Source organism: Clarias gariepinus, chromosome 9 (genome assembly GCF_024256425.1).
Source record: "Clarias gariepinus isolate MV-2021 ecotype Netherlands chromosome 9, CGAR_prim_01v2, whole genome shotgun sequence".
NCBI classification, from domain to species: Eukaryota; Metazoa; Chordata; class Actinopteri; order Siluriformes; family Clariidae; genus Clarias; species Clarias gariepinus.
This window is the reverse complement of record NC_071108.1, coordinates 35,329,453-35,345,686: the sequence shown is the minus strand read 5'-3', so window position 1 is coordinate 35,345,686 and position 16,234 is coordinate 35,329,453. Positions and strand designations below refer to the sequence as shown.

The window sequence follows — 16,234 nt, the reverse complement described above, 5'->3', positions numbered from 1 at the left end:
TCATTAGTCTACTTCAGCCAGGGCACTCTGTATGCGTGCAGGTTGAGCGCTGATTAGACTACGTAGAAATTAAAGACAAGGATCACAATGCTGGCTCAAAATCCCGAGCCCAAACCCCATTTAAATTAAATTAACAAATATTATAAGTAAACAACGATAGCCCACATTTAGAAAAGCATTTTTATTTAGACTATAAAAATAGTCCTGCATCTATTTTTTTTAGGTGTGTAAGCCGCCACTGTTCTAGAAGGCTTTTATCTAATATCCTTAATCACCTGTGAACAGATGCTTTTGTTATGTAAACAAGGTGGGGCCATGCTGAGCCACTTCAAGGAAACTTGTGTTTCACTTTGCCATCTTAGGGAGAAATCAACACACATGGTTTTTTTTCCTTTGTTGCTGAGATTTATTGATAAAAACAGTGCAAAATAAAATAAAAAACAAACCAACCATTTGTACACATACAGTGGTGTGAAAAACAATTTGCCCATTTCCTGATTTCTTATTCTTTTGCATGTTTGTCACACTTAAATGTTTCTTCTCATCAAAAACCATTAACTCTTAGTCAAAGATAACATAATTGAACACAAAATGCAGTTTTTAAATGAAGGTTTACGTTATTAAGGTAGAAAAAAAACTCCAAATCTACATGGCCCTGTGTGAAAAAGTGATTGCCCCCCTTGTTAAAAAATAACTTAACTGTGGTTTATCACTCCTGAGTTCAATTTCTGTAGTCACCCCCAGGCCTGATTACTGCCACACCTGTTTCAATCAAGAAATCACTTAAATAGGAGCTACCTGACACAGAGAAGTAGACCAAAAGCACCTCACAAGCTAACAAATGAGAACAAAAGTAATTGAGATCTATCAGTCTGGTAAAGGTTATAAAGCCATTTCTAAAGCTTTGGGACTCCAGCGAACCACAGTGAGAGCCATTATCCACAAATGGCAAAAACATGGAACAGTGGTGAACCTTCCCAGGAGTGGCTGGCCGACCAAAATTACCCCAAAAGCGCAGAGACAATTCATCCGAGAGGCCACAAAAGACCCCAGGACAACATCCAAAGAACTGCAGGCCTCACTTGCCTCAATTAAGGTCAGTGTTCACGACTCCACCATAAGAAAGAGACTGGGCAAAACTGGCCATCTGTTCGTCAACTCAAGCTGAAGCGATCTTGAGTGCTGCAGCAGGACAATGACCTAAAACACACCAGCAAATCCACCTCTGAATGGCTGAAGAAAAACAAAATGAAGACTTTGGAGTGGCCTAGTTAAAGTCCTGACCTGAATCCTATTGAGATGTTGTGGCATGACCTTAAAAAGGTGGTTCATGCTAGAAAACCCTCAAATAAAGCTGAATTACAACAATTCTGCAAAGAAGAGTGGGCCAAAATTCCTCCAGAGCGCTGTAAAAGACTCGTTGCAAGTTGTCGCAAACGCTTGATTGCAGTTAATTGCTGCTAAGGGTGGCCCAACCAGTTATTATGTTCAGGGGGCAATTACTTTTTCACACAGGGCCATGTAGGTTTGAATTTTTTTCTCCCTAAATAATAAAAATCATCATTTAAAAACTGCATTTTGTGTTTACTTGTGTTATCTTTGACTAATTGGTAAATGTGTTTGATGATCAGAAACATTTAAGTGTGACAAACATGCAAAATAATAAGAAATCAGGAAGGGGGCAAATAGTTTTTTACACCACTGTATTTACAAATAATAATAAAAAGTGAGTGAGTACATTTTAGCAATCACTCACAATCTTGGCACTGCCATGGTATCTCTAGTCTGCATTTACCACATGTGTATCTGTAGCAGTGAACACATTGCACAGTGGCATGATTGTTCTTGCATTGGTGTTTGACCTGACACATGGCCCTTTCTCCAGGGCTAGGCGTGGAGGGTTGTGTCCGAAGCAACTGTTCTTTTCTTGCCTTCTTCCCAGCCATATGAGAGTTAGCCAACTCTCTTGAAAGCTCCACCAGGAAGTCCACCCGTCTTTCCTGTGTCCCAGTGCATGCTTGATACAGCACATGTGCATTCATTGCTGCCATGTCAATCATGTTATAGAACACGGCAACTGGCCAGCGCTGTGTTCCTGTGCGGACAGTGTACTCCCGCACCATCTGATCTATCACATCCACGCCACACTTTGTGGTGTTGTAAAGGGTGACAGTGTTTTGCTTCCTTTTGGTGGTATTATCAGTCTGAACCACGCTGTGCATGCTGCTAAGAATATAGATGGTCTTCTTCCGTTTGGCTGCATATGCCGTCAGCGTGGCAGCAGTGGTTGAAAACACCTAAGAAATAAGATAAATTGTTATTTTCATAGCACTTTTACACACAATGACACACTTGGAGGTGTTGATTCTAAAAATTTTAAACACATAAACATAGAACTACAAAAGACCAGCAACATACCTGAGTGGTGAATTCATTGTGATCTGTGTGTCTAGCGGATTGAGGAATTTTCCGGCAAATCTTGTTCACTGTGCCGAGGATGGTGGTTTTCCGTCTGAGAAGTTTTTGCGCAAGTGACAGCGATGTAAAGAAATTGTTTGTGGTAACATTTCTGCCCTTGTCTAGGAATGGTTCCATCAGCCTCATCACTACATTTTCAGACAGTCTCTCCCCACTGGGACGATTGGGGTCCTTGCCAAGATATGGTAGGACATTGCAAATGTACTTGGATTTTAGGTCGCAAGCCACCCAAACTTGTCAGGTTTAGGTGCAATATACTGCAGGAAACAGCGCCGAGTCTTTGACGGGAAAAGCTGTTCATCAACGATGATATGTAGACCAGGGTTGTAGGACGTGATGCAGTTGGTGACAAATGATCCCCTCAGACTGGAAATTGCAGCGAACTTATCAGTCTTTGCTCGATCACTGCGGGTGGACCTGTCATCAAAGTGTAGGTGTCGCATGATGTCTTGGAAGCGGTTTTGTGGCATAGTTCCAATGATCTGTGGGTTTCCCAGGTTTGCTGACCAGCAGTCACGTAGTGATGGAACCTTAGTAAGCCCCCGCAAGATGACAATTGCAATAAATGCCATTAGTTCAGGGAGGTCCATGAACCAATGAACATGCTCCGTTTGCTGTGCATGTTGAATAGTCCATTCTTGAATGCTCTGAAGCATGTCAAGAGTGATGAAACACAGGAAGCTCTGAAGGCGACTCGAGATACTTTTCCTGGCGTTAGCCGTTGGCTCTCCATCTGCGGCGTACGCTTCTATTAGGGTAAAAGGGAGACGGGACCATACCTGTTCTTCACGCCACACTGTGCCATCTTTCGCTGTCTCTGTCACGTCAGTGTGAACAAATTCAAATTGTGAGCAAAGTAGGGTAGATATTTTTGTCACTCCGCTTTGCTTTTTTAGTATTTTCCACTTACTTGTTTGAAATGTAATAGGAAATAATATGAAATGAAATATCTTCCTAAATAAAATTTATACAATTAGGGTTAGGGTTACTAGCTAACCCTAACCCTGCTTTTTTTTTAAGTATTTTTCACTTACTTGTTAGAAATAAAATAGGAAATAATATGAAAGGAAATATCTTCCTAAATAAAATTTATACAACTAGGTTTAGGGTTATGTGCAGTGAGATTTTATCCACCTCAGCACAAAAGGGAGTTCTCTGCTTTTAGCCCTCCCTTCCTCCCCCACACAAACAAACAGGCCACCAGCAACCATTCACCATGACCCCCCCCCCCCCCCCTCTATGACTGACATGTCATTAACATGTCAGTCATAGAGGGACCTGGAAACAGACAGGTGAAAGGAAATACAGATCTGGCCTTAAAAAACGCACGTTTTTGGAAAAGGGATCCCACGACTTGCCGCGGCAAGCTGTGAAAATGCCCTTCATTACCTGTAGGGGGCAGTCGTGTTTCAGTCTAAAGTATTGTGTGTCTACTGAAGCCGAAAAATTTTATGTCTCTTAGGCGCCCATTGACAGCAAGCAACAGAGTTTATAAACGTGTCAAGCTCAAACTGATATGTATTTATTCTTCATTTTCATTTAGAATGATTATTATTAGTAGTAGTAGTTCTCCGAATTTATTATTGTTGTTGTTATTATTATTATTATTATTATTGTAACGCACCCGCGCGTGTGTGCAAAAGGACCACAAAGATGTATGATGTTAGCCTATAACAGTATTGTTATAGGTATTCTCAGTGGTAGGTGATTCGTCTGCCATGCGGAAGACCCGGGTCGAGTCCCAGCCAGTGCCCAAAGTGCCGGTGCTATGCGCTAAAATGCCGCGATATAGCCATTACATTATCAACTTATGCTTCAGTACTAAATGCATGTTTGCAGTTGAGATTTTTTTTCTTAAGCTATGAAACACATTAGCACTCACCTCACAGTTGCTGTAATTTAATGATTATCATAAGCAAAAAGTGTAAAACAAAGGATTCACATTTATTACATTTTCACCCAGAGCGGGATTCGAACCAGGGTCTGGGCGATTTTATACTTTTATTTAAGCAACGCCACACCACGTTGAAAGCCGCAAAAATGCTTTAATTTCATTGGCTGTCACTGAGTGTCAGCTATTCACGACTGGCCCCCGCGGAACACAGAATCCCCGGGCTTCGACTGCGCTTTCTCCATTCGTTAATGCCAGGGGCGGACTGGGACCAAAAAGTGTCTCTGGACTTCCTGGCCCACAGCAGCCCACACCATAATACATTGGCTCATTAATGTAGAGATAAATATTTAACACCAGTTACTAGTATAAAAATATAACACAATACAGAAATCAATGCTATTTAAACATATTATTTGAAATGAACATATGTTGGGTCATATTAGTAAAACAAAGAAATGAAGAAAAGAACATCAAGACAAACAACATATACATCTATAAAGACAATATTTTAAAAAGAATGGCAATAAAATTGAACAGGCAAGCTAAAATAAAATCAGTGGCAGCATTAGCTTACGCTAAACTAGTTACTTATTTTAATTATTATGGTAGTCAATATTAATACATAATAATGCTGAGAAACATTATTTTGAATTAATATTGACTACCATAATAATTACTAGCACGGGTTAATGCTGCTACTAATTTTATTCAGTTTGATTGCCATTCTTTTTACTTGGCTCTGGTACAGTAGATCAGGGGAGACGTGTTGGTGATCATCAGCAGGGACTGGTTCATCATCACTGATGAGTGGTATGTCTTACAATGCGTTAAGATGATACCTCCGAAATGCAAAATGTTCATGATAACTCACAAAAAAAGGCCAATCTGTCTTTTCTTCAGAAAGTGTTTAGGTGAAATTCCACCCATACAAGGGTGACAAATATGCAAAGAAAAAAATTAGAAAGGGGCAAATACTTTTTTTTATGGCACTGCACATGTAGTCAGATTGTTCTACTGGGATTGAACTGTGCCAGGTGGAGTTATAGCACTTTCAAAATCATATTAACTACACTGATATAAATAGCTTTTTACCTCCCTTGTGACTCAATAAGAGACAATGCAAAGAATATTTTCTAACAGCATGTAAATGATACATTTTGTCAGTATTGTCTTGCATCTTTTGAAATACATAAATTAAAAAATTACAATACTGACGAAATGTCTCATTTTGCTGTCAAACTGTTTATAAGCCTCCTTGCTCTCTGTATGACTGGTGCTACTGGACACTGAAAATATTGTAGTTTTATATGTTGTTTGTCTTATTATTCTTTCCTTAGTTTTACAAATATGACCCAATATATGTTTAGTGAAACTTTGTTTTACGTTTTTGTATTTTGTTATATTTTTATAGTAAATAGTTTTTAAAATGAATCTCCACTTTAATGAGTAAGTGTATTATGATGTGGGATGTGGTGCGCTGCTGGATCCAGCCTCACTGTCCCTGACCTGTTATAGGCAGAATCTGTTCATTTGAAGCATTTCACAGCATTTACCTCTAAAGCTTTTTCTTATTTTCGCGTAACCTTTTCTTTTCCCTCCTTTTTATTCTTGACAATTATTATTAATTTGCTCAGAAAATTTGCTGCATCAAGAAAGGATCAATATTTTAAAAGTTTAAGATGCCCACGTATGTGAACAAAGAATACAAAAGTGTATAATCTTTAATAAAGTTAGCCTAATACAATATTGTTTCCAATGCTGAAGCAAACATGATTTAGTTTTAGTCTATTCATTGAATACAACGCGACAGCGCGCTCCGAGGTGAAGCGCATCCACACAGTTACTGTAATCCCCCATCTCACCTTTACAACAGGTGTGAAGTCATCAAACCGGTTTCACTGCTGGGGGAAATTAACAGAATTGGGGGTTTTAAAACAAATTAACAAGACCGAGTAGACGTCTCTACCTAAAATGTATTTCGCCAGCAAAACATAAACATAAATAGAAATATAAACACGTAGATATAAAATGTTTAATGCTAACAATTAAATCAGACTTCATAGTTAAGTAGTCATAGTCATACTTTGAGTGTAATTCATAAATTTAGCATAGTAAAAGTACCCTAGCATGAGTTAATATATACCTTTATTAAATAAAATTTCATATTATTCACACACACATTGATTTATACACATCGCGCAGGGGGGTTAGAAGTGGCGCTGACGGGGGCGGGGGAGGGGGGCGGGAGGGAGTCTCGCCTGGGGAGCAATTCAGTGTAGAACCGCCACTGCCTATTCTCCACCACATCACGTACTTCCCGGACCTCGGACTAAACTCCGCGCCTTGCTTTTATAATGTGGAGCAAGCCCGAGATCATATTAACGTTAATTATCGCCAGCCGAAACAAATAAGGGGCTCCGTCCCTTTGCCGCCTATTCAGGGAGCCTACGGAGTGAGCGAGTAGCGATAGTAGATTTGGGCACACGCCTATCACAGGTGCACGCCGTGACAGATCATCATAAGTTTTTTTAATAGTAAATAATGACCCCCGTTGCGCTGTACCACCGCTGGCAAAACCCTTATAAAATATAAGTTAAACAAATTTACAAAACTTTATGCGTGCGGTTAAGCGCTGATTCTACATACAGTAGGAAAGTAAAAAGGAGCAGTGGCGGACTGGCCATCTAGAGCACCGGGAGTTGGGCCGCTGGCCAATGTGGGCCAGCCCAGTCAGTACGCAGATATATGTATATAAAAAAAAAATGACGGAAACCATAATACCATGCATCTTTTTTCTACTCATATGGATGCACAAGTGCGCCGCCGACAAAGAGCGCGTGTTTATTTTACCGCGGATCCCAGTGGAACAATCTGACTACATGTGCAGTGCCATGAAAAAGTATTTACCCCTTCCCAATTTTTTCCTTTGCATATTTGTCACACTTGTATAGGTGGAATTTCACCTAAACACTTTATGAGCAAAAGACAAATTGGCCTTTTTGATTAAAAACAATGCAATATATGCTTCCATAAGGAAAATATCACTTTCTTTCATTCCAAGGATTAAAAACGGTAACAATGTCAACTTTAGAATCTAGAATCCAGAAGATAAAATTTACACAAATTTAAAAAGAGGCCTTAAATCACTGAAAGTCTTCAGAAGAGCCTCAGATTTAAGAGGTTTTTAAAGTGTGGAGAGGTCCATTACAGTTCCTCTGAATGTATAGGTGAGAACAGCTGATTCACACTTGGCGAGAGTAAATAATTTGCATTTGAATGTTGTCTGGCATTGTAAAGCACACACACACTAAAGAACAACAACCCAGGATTAATAGGAATAGGAGGCACTAAAGAGGAGGATTTTTATTTAGACTATAAAAAAAAATAACCTGCGTCTATTTTTAGCCGTGCCAGCTGTCACTTTTTAGTTAGAAGTTTTCAGTACAAATCTTATAATGCCCACATGACATCAAACATTCCCCTTGTTAATATTTTAACTATTACCATCCGTGCCTAATTCCGCGTCCCCGCTGCATCGCATATCTGAAGGGGAGGCCGCCTAACTAGTGAGCGAGGAGCGATATTGATTTGAGCGCGCGCCGTGACAGGCTGAAAAATCTATTGTCTTCAAAAATGTAACAGATGGGGACTCAGATTAATGTGCAAAACTATATAATAAAACTATATAAGACTACATGGCCTTTATAAAACTTTTATTTAAGCGCACTCACAATAACGAAAAAACGTTGTGATTTTGTAAATGTTTGAAAGCAAATAAGCTGCGCTGTTCTGTATTATTTTTGGTGAACTTGAGCGCATCAGAAAATGAACGCAAACGTTTTTTTAAATGGTCAGAGTCAGTCAGCTTGCTGTTTTCCCCACGCGTTTATAATCATTAGTCTACTTCTGCCGGTGCGCTCTGGAAAACTCCATGCATGCGGCTGAGCGCTGATTAAAACTATGGAGTAAATTAAAGAGGAGAATCACGATGCCGAATCGAAGTCCTGAGCCCAAACCTCATTTAAATTAAATTAACAAATATTATAAGTAAAAAAACAATAGCCCATGTTTAGAAACCGTTTATAAATTCTTTCCGACATGAGTTGGCCCGGTGTTATGCGCAGAGCGCCGAGAGATTTCCTGAAGCTTAAAAATCACTGGGGCATTTTTTCTAAATAGATGCTATTGTTAATAACTGATGGAGGTTTGGGGCTGTATACACACACATTTTTGAGGGGTTTAAAACGACTTAATAAGTCCGAGCAGACCTATGAAAGGTGAGAAGTGAGTAACTGAGTGCGCTGTCGCGGTGTATATACTGTACAACACACGTTTATCAACCTTTTGATAAAAACGCTGCCTTTTGTAAAGTGAAAGTAATTTACAAAAGACAATCAGCTTTATTTCAGTCATGAATTCACAATCACATCACATTCCAGCTATTATTCCCAGCCGTGGTTAAATAATGGATGAAATAATTATTCAATGCTGGACACAAACAGCAAATATGATGATTATTATAAAAAGCACGAATAACTTCATGTTCATAAAATAATATTTACTTACTATGATAATATATATATTGTTCATTCATGTCTTCTGATGATGTCGACACATTTTTACGTTTTAAATAAGATATGTTGGCATATTCACGAATCAGGACATTCGCATAGTTAACACTATCAGATAGCCTACTATCAGGAAATCAAATTAATTTCAACACCATGTAAACCGAGACATTGCCATGTTTTTTTTTTTACTGTTTTGTCCCTGTTAAGACATTAAAAAAATATATAAGAAACTTTTAAAGCACGAATTTGGGCATCTCATTTCATCATTGTGAAAATAATATGAAGGACATATACACACATTCATCATGAAAGATCTGATGAAAAGCAAAATAAAATTCATGTTTGCTTCAGCATTGGAAACAATATTGTTTTAGGCTAATTCTTCGTTGTACAGTACTTGGTCCGGCTTTTAGATAAAGTCCTTCCATGCGCCATCTGGCGGATATTCAGTGAAGCACAACACATTTATTTAAATTCCCGAATGTTGCTTATGGCAAGTCGCGACACGCCGCACGCTAAATTGCGGCATCTCGCGGAAAAACACGCGCAGTCTTAATGGCCACATCTGTACATTTACATTCTCCTAATTAAACAAAAGGGTTCTAGCAGACAGGAGCCATTTGGATGTATCCTTGTCTGGATACAGGATATAGAAGGTGTCACCACAGAAGGCATGAAAAAGCACAGTGAGGGGTCTGTTCTCAGAGCACAGGAATCTTCTTATCAGATCACAATGTCTTACAATTTTATAAAACCTTCCAGTGCCCCCTTAAATTCTAACAGAATTTCCTACAATTTGTCAATAAAATGACAATAAATGAAATCAGGCATTGACATGGAAGAGATTTACAAAATTAAAATAAAAAATTTAACCAATCAAAGCCCTGTGAAAAATGAGAAGATATGCCCCCTTTTGTGGTGTCTTCATGACGCCTGTGGTTCTATTAAGCTACAGGAACTGATAATGAACTTCCTCTCTGTGAGTGTGAAGCCAAACTACTTTCTCCACAATTAACTAGGAGAGAGTAAAAGACTTCAAGTCTGACTAATCTACCTGCACATCAGATATATCATGTCAATGTGCCAAGCATAACTTAATACAATCTATAATGTGTGTACAATTCTGCCATGTGTGTTTTCAGACTATTACAGTAGTGTGTACTGTATGTGTATGGGGTAAGGTGAGGAAAAATCAGCGTCCAAAACATCCAAGTCATCTTTCAAGCTAATCTCTTTTTCAACCCAGAAACTTTATGTATAGTAGAGAGCCAGTTGGAGCCCAGAAGAGAGGTTACTAGCACTTCATTATGGGCCCGTGCCTTCAATCCTTTACTACAGAAGACACGTATCAGCATATGAATCAGTAAAATCTCAGATTAGAGTTACATATGGATGTTTAAGCAACATCTCTGATAAATTGTGCCAGAATTCCTCCTTGTCTGATGCTGCTATAAGAAAGACTTTAGTTAGATAAAACAACATTCATAAATTTCATTGGACACAGTAAAGTCAACTATCAGCTGATCCAATAAAATTTCTGTATCTAAAATAAAAGAGAAGGTTGTTTAATGGCATTAACATTGTCACGATTTGTCATGCGGCCTGATTCCTTCCAGTGTACTTTTGTTCTGTTGGGGAAATTAGGATTTAAATCTTGCTGCTGCTGTTTTTCTGTGAAGGCAATATAGTTATGGGTAAACAAGAGTACAGTCATATACAACATGGAAGACATGAATCTTTGTCACATATAATCTGTACAAATGTTTGTCATGTCAGGTGTGTTAGTTTGAATATTAGTTGAAGTCAGTCAGTCAGTTCTTTGTCTGTGTCAGGAGTGCACATCGCTTGGTCACGAGCTCCCAAGCCGAGGCTTGTGCTTAATTTGGAGCAGCGGAGCTCAACGCTGCATAATTTGGTATCCAACTTGTGCCAATAGTTGGTTATTTATCAATCAAGAATTAATCTATTTGCTTACTTATTTTTGTAACATTGTGTGCACAAATGTAATAATTTCATAAGCATGGTTTGGTTGTTGGTAAATTGTAGTGTATCAAGGCGGACACCTCAAGATGGTCAGTTTAATTACAGACACTTTAAGCTTGTTTCACTTATTTTTCCAGAATATATACCGTTTTTTTTACATTTATTTATTTATTTTTCTTACAGGTAGTGTGACGTTCGAACAGCGTGTATAAGTATATATTGTAATTTATAAGGTTATTATCAAAAATTTCAAATTCACGTGCCTCTACACCTTTGGAGATTATTCACACACTTATCAAATACCAATATAGTGAATTAATAAGGCATTCGGCCAATCTACCCTGTTTCTGAGAACACTCTCAGAAAAACGAACCTTAGGTGCACCGGGCCGAGTTCACAGCTCTACGTCAGGGAGACAATAAACACAAAATCATGCACATACACATCACACGCGTATAACTGCAACTGCACGCCACTCCCAGTTCCAAAAAAAAAAAACACTCTAAGGAATATGGTTATTATAACCAATTAATTTATTTATTTTCTAACCACCAGGGTTAGCTTATACACAAAGTGCACGCTACAAATGTCTCACTAAATTACAAATATTGTAATGCATAAATTACATAAACAACAAAAGTTAGCAAACGTATAACTTTTTAAAACACACACGAAGGAGCGTGTCTCTTCTAACTAATAAATGCAACTTCTTTAATTTCAGGTATAGCAGGTGAACAAAAATATTTATCTACTATTATTAGTAGTAGTAGTAGGAGTATTAATAATAATAATATATTTATTCGTTTACAGGGTTTTTTTTATTTTTTATTGTGGATCAGAATCTATTGAACCTAAAACTAAAATTTAAATGTTATGTGGCTGGACTTTGTGTCTAGTGTTGCTCAATTTACATGGTGGTGTTCGATGCAGTACTTGTGTAAAAACTGTTAAAATGTATACAAAACTATTTACAATCTTCTTTCTGCCTGTACTCCATCTCTAACAGTTACTTCTGGATAAAGTCCTTATCCCTTCTATGAACATGTCCACAGCATCTTAATCTGGCCTCTCTAACTTTGTTTCCAAACTGTCCTACTTGCACTGATTCTCTAATATACACATTCCAAATCCTGTCCATTCTTGTCACTCTCAAAGCAAATTGCACTATCTATAGCTCCGCCCCTACAGCCCTGTTTCCTTTCTTTTCATCAGCGCCAATGTCTACAAAGCATACAACACTGTTGGTTTCACAACAATTCTATAAACCTTTATTTTCTTACTTGCTTATACCTTTCTGGCACAGATAAAACTTTGTTACTGTTCTCTGCTTGGACTCTCATCTTCGCACAAAACTGCTCTCAATATTTCCGGCACTCCAGATTTTCAGTTTGTAACATTCCAAACAAGTGACAACATTGCGCAACATTAGCTAGGCCAAGTTAGTACCAGGAACAAAGCACAACAGTGGAACACTGCCACCTACTAGACACGAGTATCAATGAGCAAAACCCTCCAGATATAACTAGCCAACCAACTGGCAAAGTGACAATCCACACATGCTCTATGCATTCACAGTCCCTGATAATGACCATCGTGTTAAAACTTGCATTTTAAGCACTAAACTTGTATGTAGTATATGTACACTTGTAGATTATAACCCTAACAGACAGATCTTCTGAACTTCTGACAGATGTAGTAATACAATACTACAGTACAATTAAATAATACTACAAGAGCCAAATGTTGCATTCAGTGCCTGATGGAAAAAAAATTAACATGGAATAATACCAAAGCTAACTACAGTACAAGCAAGACAACAGTTATCATGAATATCTTAATGAAGAACAACATGAAAAACAACTGAACATCTAAATGTAAATTTGCCCGTTTCGGCATTCAGACCACGTTACAGCGCCTACAGTTAAAGCACGTAGACAGCGGGTCAGCGCCCGCATCAAGTAATTCATAGCAACCGTGGACACGGGTTGATGACGTAGTAAGTTAGTGACAGAAGTGTTGTAATGTTTCTATTTCACTAAGTACTGAGCTGTTGTAAATAACAGTGTAGTCCGCCTGCTTGTCATAAACATTTGCAAATACCATATCCATTTTAATTGTTTTTACCAAAATAATTAATGAGTTTTTTAAAGCACGAATCGAAACGCGAAACAAATTTAGTTAAAAATAAACAACAGTTTTATAAAACACGGCGGAACTGACACAACGAAACTTTTTAATTCAAAACACAGCGGATGTTTCTGTAAACATGACGTGGCGAAAGCTATATGAAACTTGCTCCGGAAAACAAAAGCTTTTAGACAAGACGATTAAAATTAATTACGGTGAATAAAACGTATTTAGAAAACATAACATGAATTAAACTTTATTTGAACCAAATCTCACAAGAACAAATCTTCCCTGACCAAGGGAAAAATCAGAAAGAGCAAAAAAAAACCTTACTTTTTCCTCTGAGAGGGAAGACTGAGCCCCCGAATTGTTAGGTTTAAATGAAGAAGAAATGTGTCTGAGCTAAGTTTTAAGCTAAGAGTAGAAGAGTTTTAGCTTGTTGTGTCCGCCGCACCTTGATACACGTACCAGTCCGGGGCTGATTGACCGGGCGAGACAAACACACACACACGCAGGCATGATGTCTGAAGATCTCTGTTTATTCTCAGCAAAGAGAGCACATTTAAACGGTGCTACGTCCCGAACATCAAAAGAACCAGTCATTAACATTTCAGTCATAGAGGGACCCGGAGACAGACAGGTGAGAGGAGATACATTTGCATTCTCCTGATTAAACAAAAGGGTTCTAGCAGACAAGAGGCATTTGGATGTATCCTCGTCTGGATACAGGATATAGAAGGTGTTACCACAGAAAGCATGAGGAACCACAGTGAGGGGTCTGTTCTCAAGGCACAGGAATCTTCTTATTAGATTACAATGTCTTACAATATTATAAAACCTTACAATCCCCCACAAGAGGTTGTGCGATCAAAAACGGTAACAATGTCAATTTTAGAATCTAGAATCCAGATGATTTGAAATTTACACAAATTTAGGAAGAGGCCTGAAGCACTGCAGTTCTTCAGAAAGGCCTCAGATCCCGGAGAGTGGAAAGGGGTCCTTTTTTTTTTCCTGAATGTATAAGTGAAAACAGCTGATTCACACCTGGGGAGGGGTGAATTATTTGCATTTGAATGTTGTTTGACATTGTAAAGCACACACGGTAACACTAAAAGAACAACATCCTAGGTTAAATAGGAATTAGAGGGCCTGATTATACTGCATAAATATTATTTAGTACAACAAAATTCCTCTGCGCGCTGTAAAACTTTATGCACACAGTTGAGCGCTGATTAGACTACGTAGGAATTGAAAGAGGAGAATCACGATGCCAGCTCAACATCCCTAGCCCAAATTTCAAAAATTAAATTGACAAATATTATAAGTAAACAGCAATACCCCACCTGCATCTATTTTTAGGCGTTCAATACAAATCTTATAATGCCCACATGACATCAAACATTTCCCAGCTTAATATTTTATCTATTTTTTTTAACTATTTAAACTATCAAACTATTTATTTTACTATTTTAATTATTACTATTTAATTTACTTTAAATAACATTAAGAACATGTGGGCTGAAAAAACTGTTGTCCTTAAAAACTCATGTCCATCAATCTGATATAGAGTTTGCTGTAGAAACTCCCAGGTGGGAAGACATTGGTTTGTGTAGTTAACATCAAAGACATGAAAATACCCCAAATTAAATACCTCCGCTGTTTTAACCACTACAAAGACATCACAGCCAGCAGGAGTTTTTAGAAGTTCTTTTCAAGATGAGGCTTCATTAGACCGGTACATAAGCGCAGAGTGTTGCAGGATTGCCTGAAGCTTAAATCTCCAAAAGTGTTGGGGCAATGATGAGGCATTGTTTCTTACACATTAGGGACCACTTAGTAATGTCTCTTTTCTTCCAGGATATCATGGGTCATGCTTTTGCAGCCAAGGGATGCTCATATTTACTTTAATTTTAGTGGAGGTAGTGATTAGGAATGATATCCTTTTAAAGTGGAGCACACCCACTTGAAGTAGTACAGTGTCCCTATGGTGTGTGACGTACCCCCTAAAATAAACACCCTGTAGTGTTTGTTGTAAGGGAAACAGCAGTATGTCGATCAAATTGATCAGCACTGAAACCAAAAAAGTAGTGTCTGAATGCTCGATCTGCACGTCTATAGTAAAGTTAAGGAAAGAGCAGTAAATTTTTTGACCCATTGGGTTAAAGGAAGTACAAGTTTTGGATCTCTTTGGCTGGGGCTTGCTTCCACTGTTTTCTGATTTAATGCCGCATTCGTTGCAATTGCGTGCAACTCCGGGTGCTTTGGATTCCTCCCACACTGAAAGACATGCAAATTAGGCTAATTGGCATTTCCAAATTGCCCACAGTGTGAGAATGTGTGTCTGTACGTGCCTTGTGATAGATTGCCACCCTGTCCACCATAATCCTCCTCATGCCCTAAGTCTCCTGGGTTAGACTCCAGTCCCCCCTTGACTCTGTATAGATGATGAGTGAGTAACTGATAGAAATTGTATCGGTTCCTGGGGGTAAGAACATGATCACATATTTTATTGAACAGTCTGAGAAAGTGGTTTAAGGACGAGATGGTTTCTCCACCTTGGTTCCACACAGCGGTGGCCCATTTTAGGGCCTGTCCGGTAAGCAGGTTAATAAACTGTGCGATTTTGGTCTGTTCGCTTACTAATTCCTGTCCTACAATGTAAAGCGGGCATTGAAGGATAAAACCTTGACCAGCAAAGTGGTGGCCAGCATAGATGTTTCTGGGGATAACGTGGATGGGTAAGTTGGTTGCAAAGAGCTGTTTAAGAAGTCCCTGGTTTTGCTCCATGAGCTAGACCTCTTATTGGAGTTGGATAATTTCTTGTGGCTGTTCATTCTATATCCTAGCATTGGCAACAAGGGCGTCATGCACATTGAAGATACCTGCTATGGCCATATTAAGGTGAAGTATTCTGTTAGAAATAGGATGGCGGACACAATTGCAGGTAAATTAAGTGGTTTACGTACATAAAAGAAAACACCGGTGAGGTGTGGCTTGACCTACAAACAACATGGATTAGGGCAAATCCAAAATTGTAAACAAGAAATCACTGCAAGGTCACACACGGAAAATACAACTTATACAATCGGCTCGGTAATGTCAGGTGAAACTTATTAGAGTATATACTTTGCAACGCTCATTTTCTTTAAAGTTCTAATTATAATTGGTGTTGATAATGAAC

At 38.5% G+C, this 16,234-nt stretch overlaps 1 protein-coding gene across 1 annotated transcript in view; it reads left to right on the top strand.

Moving 5' to 3' along the window:
* LOC128530626 (filaggrin-like) overlaps positions 1 to 16,234 on the top strand; it is a 113,483-nt gene that overhangs the window by 53,391 nt on the left and 43,858 nt on the right. The window lies entirely within an intron of this gene.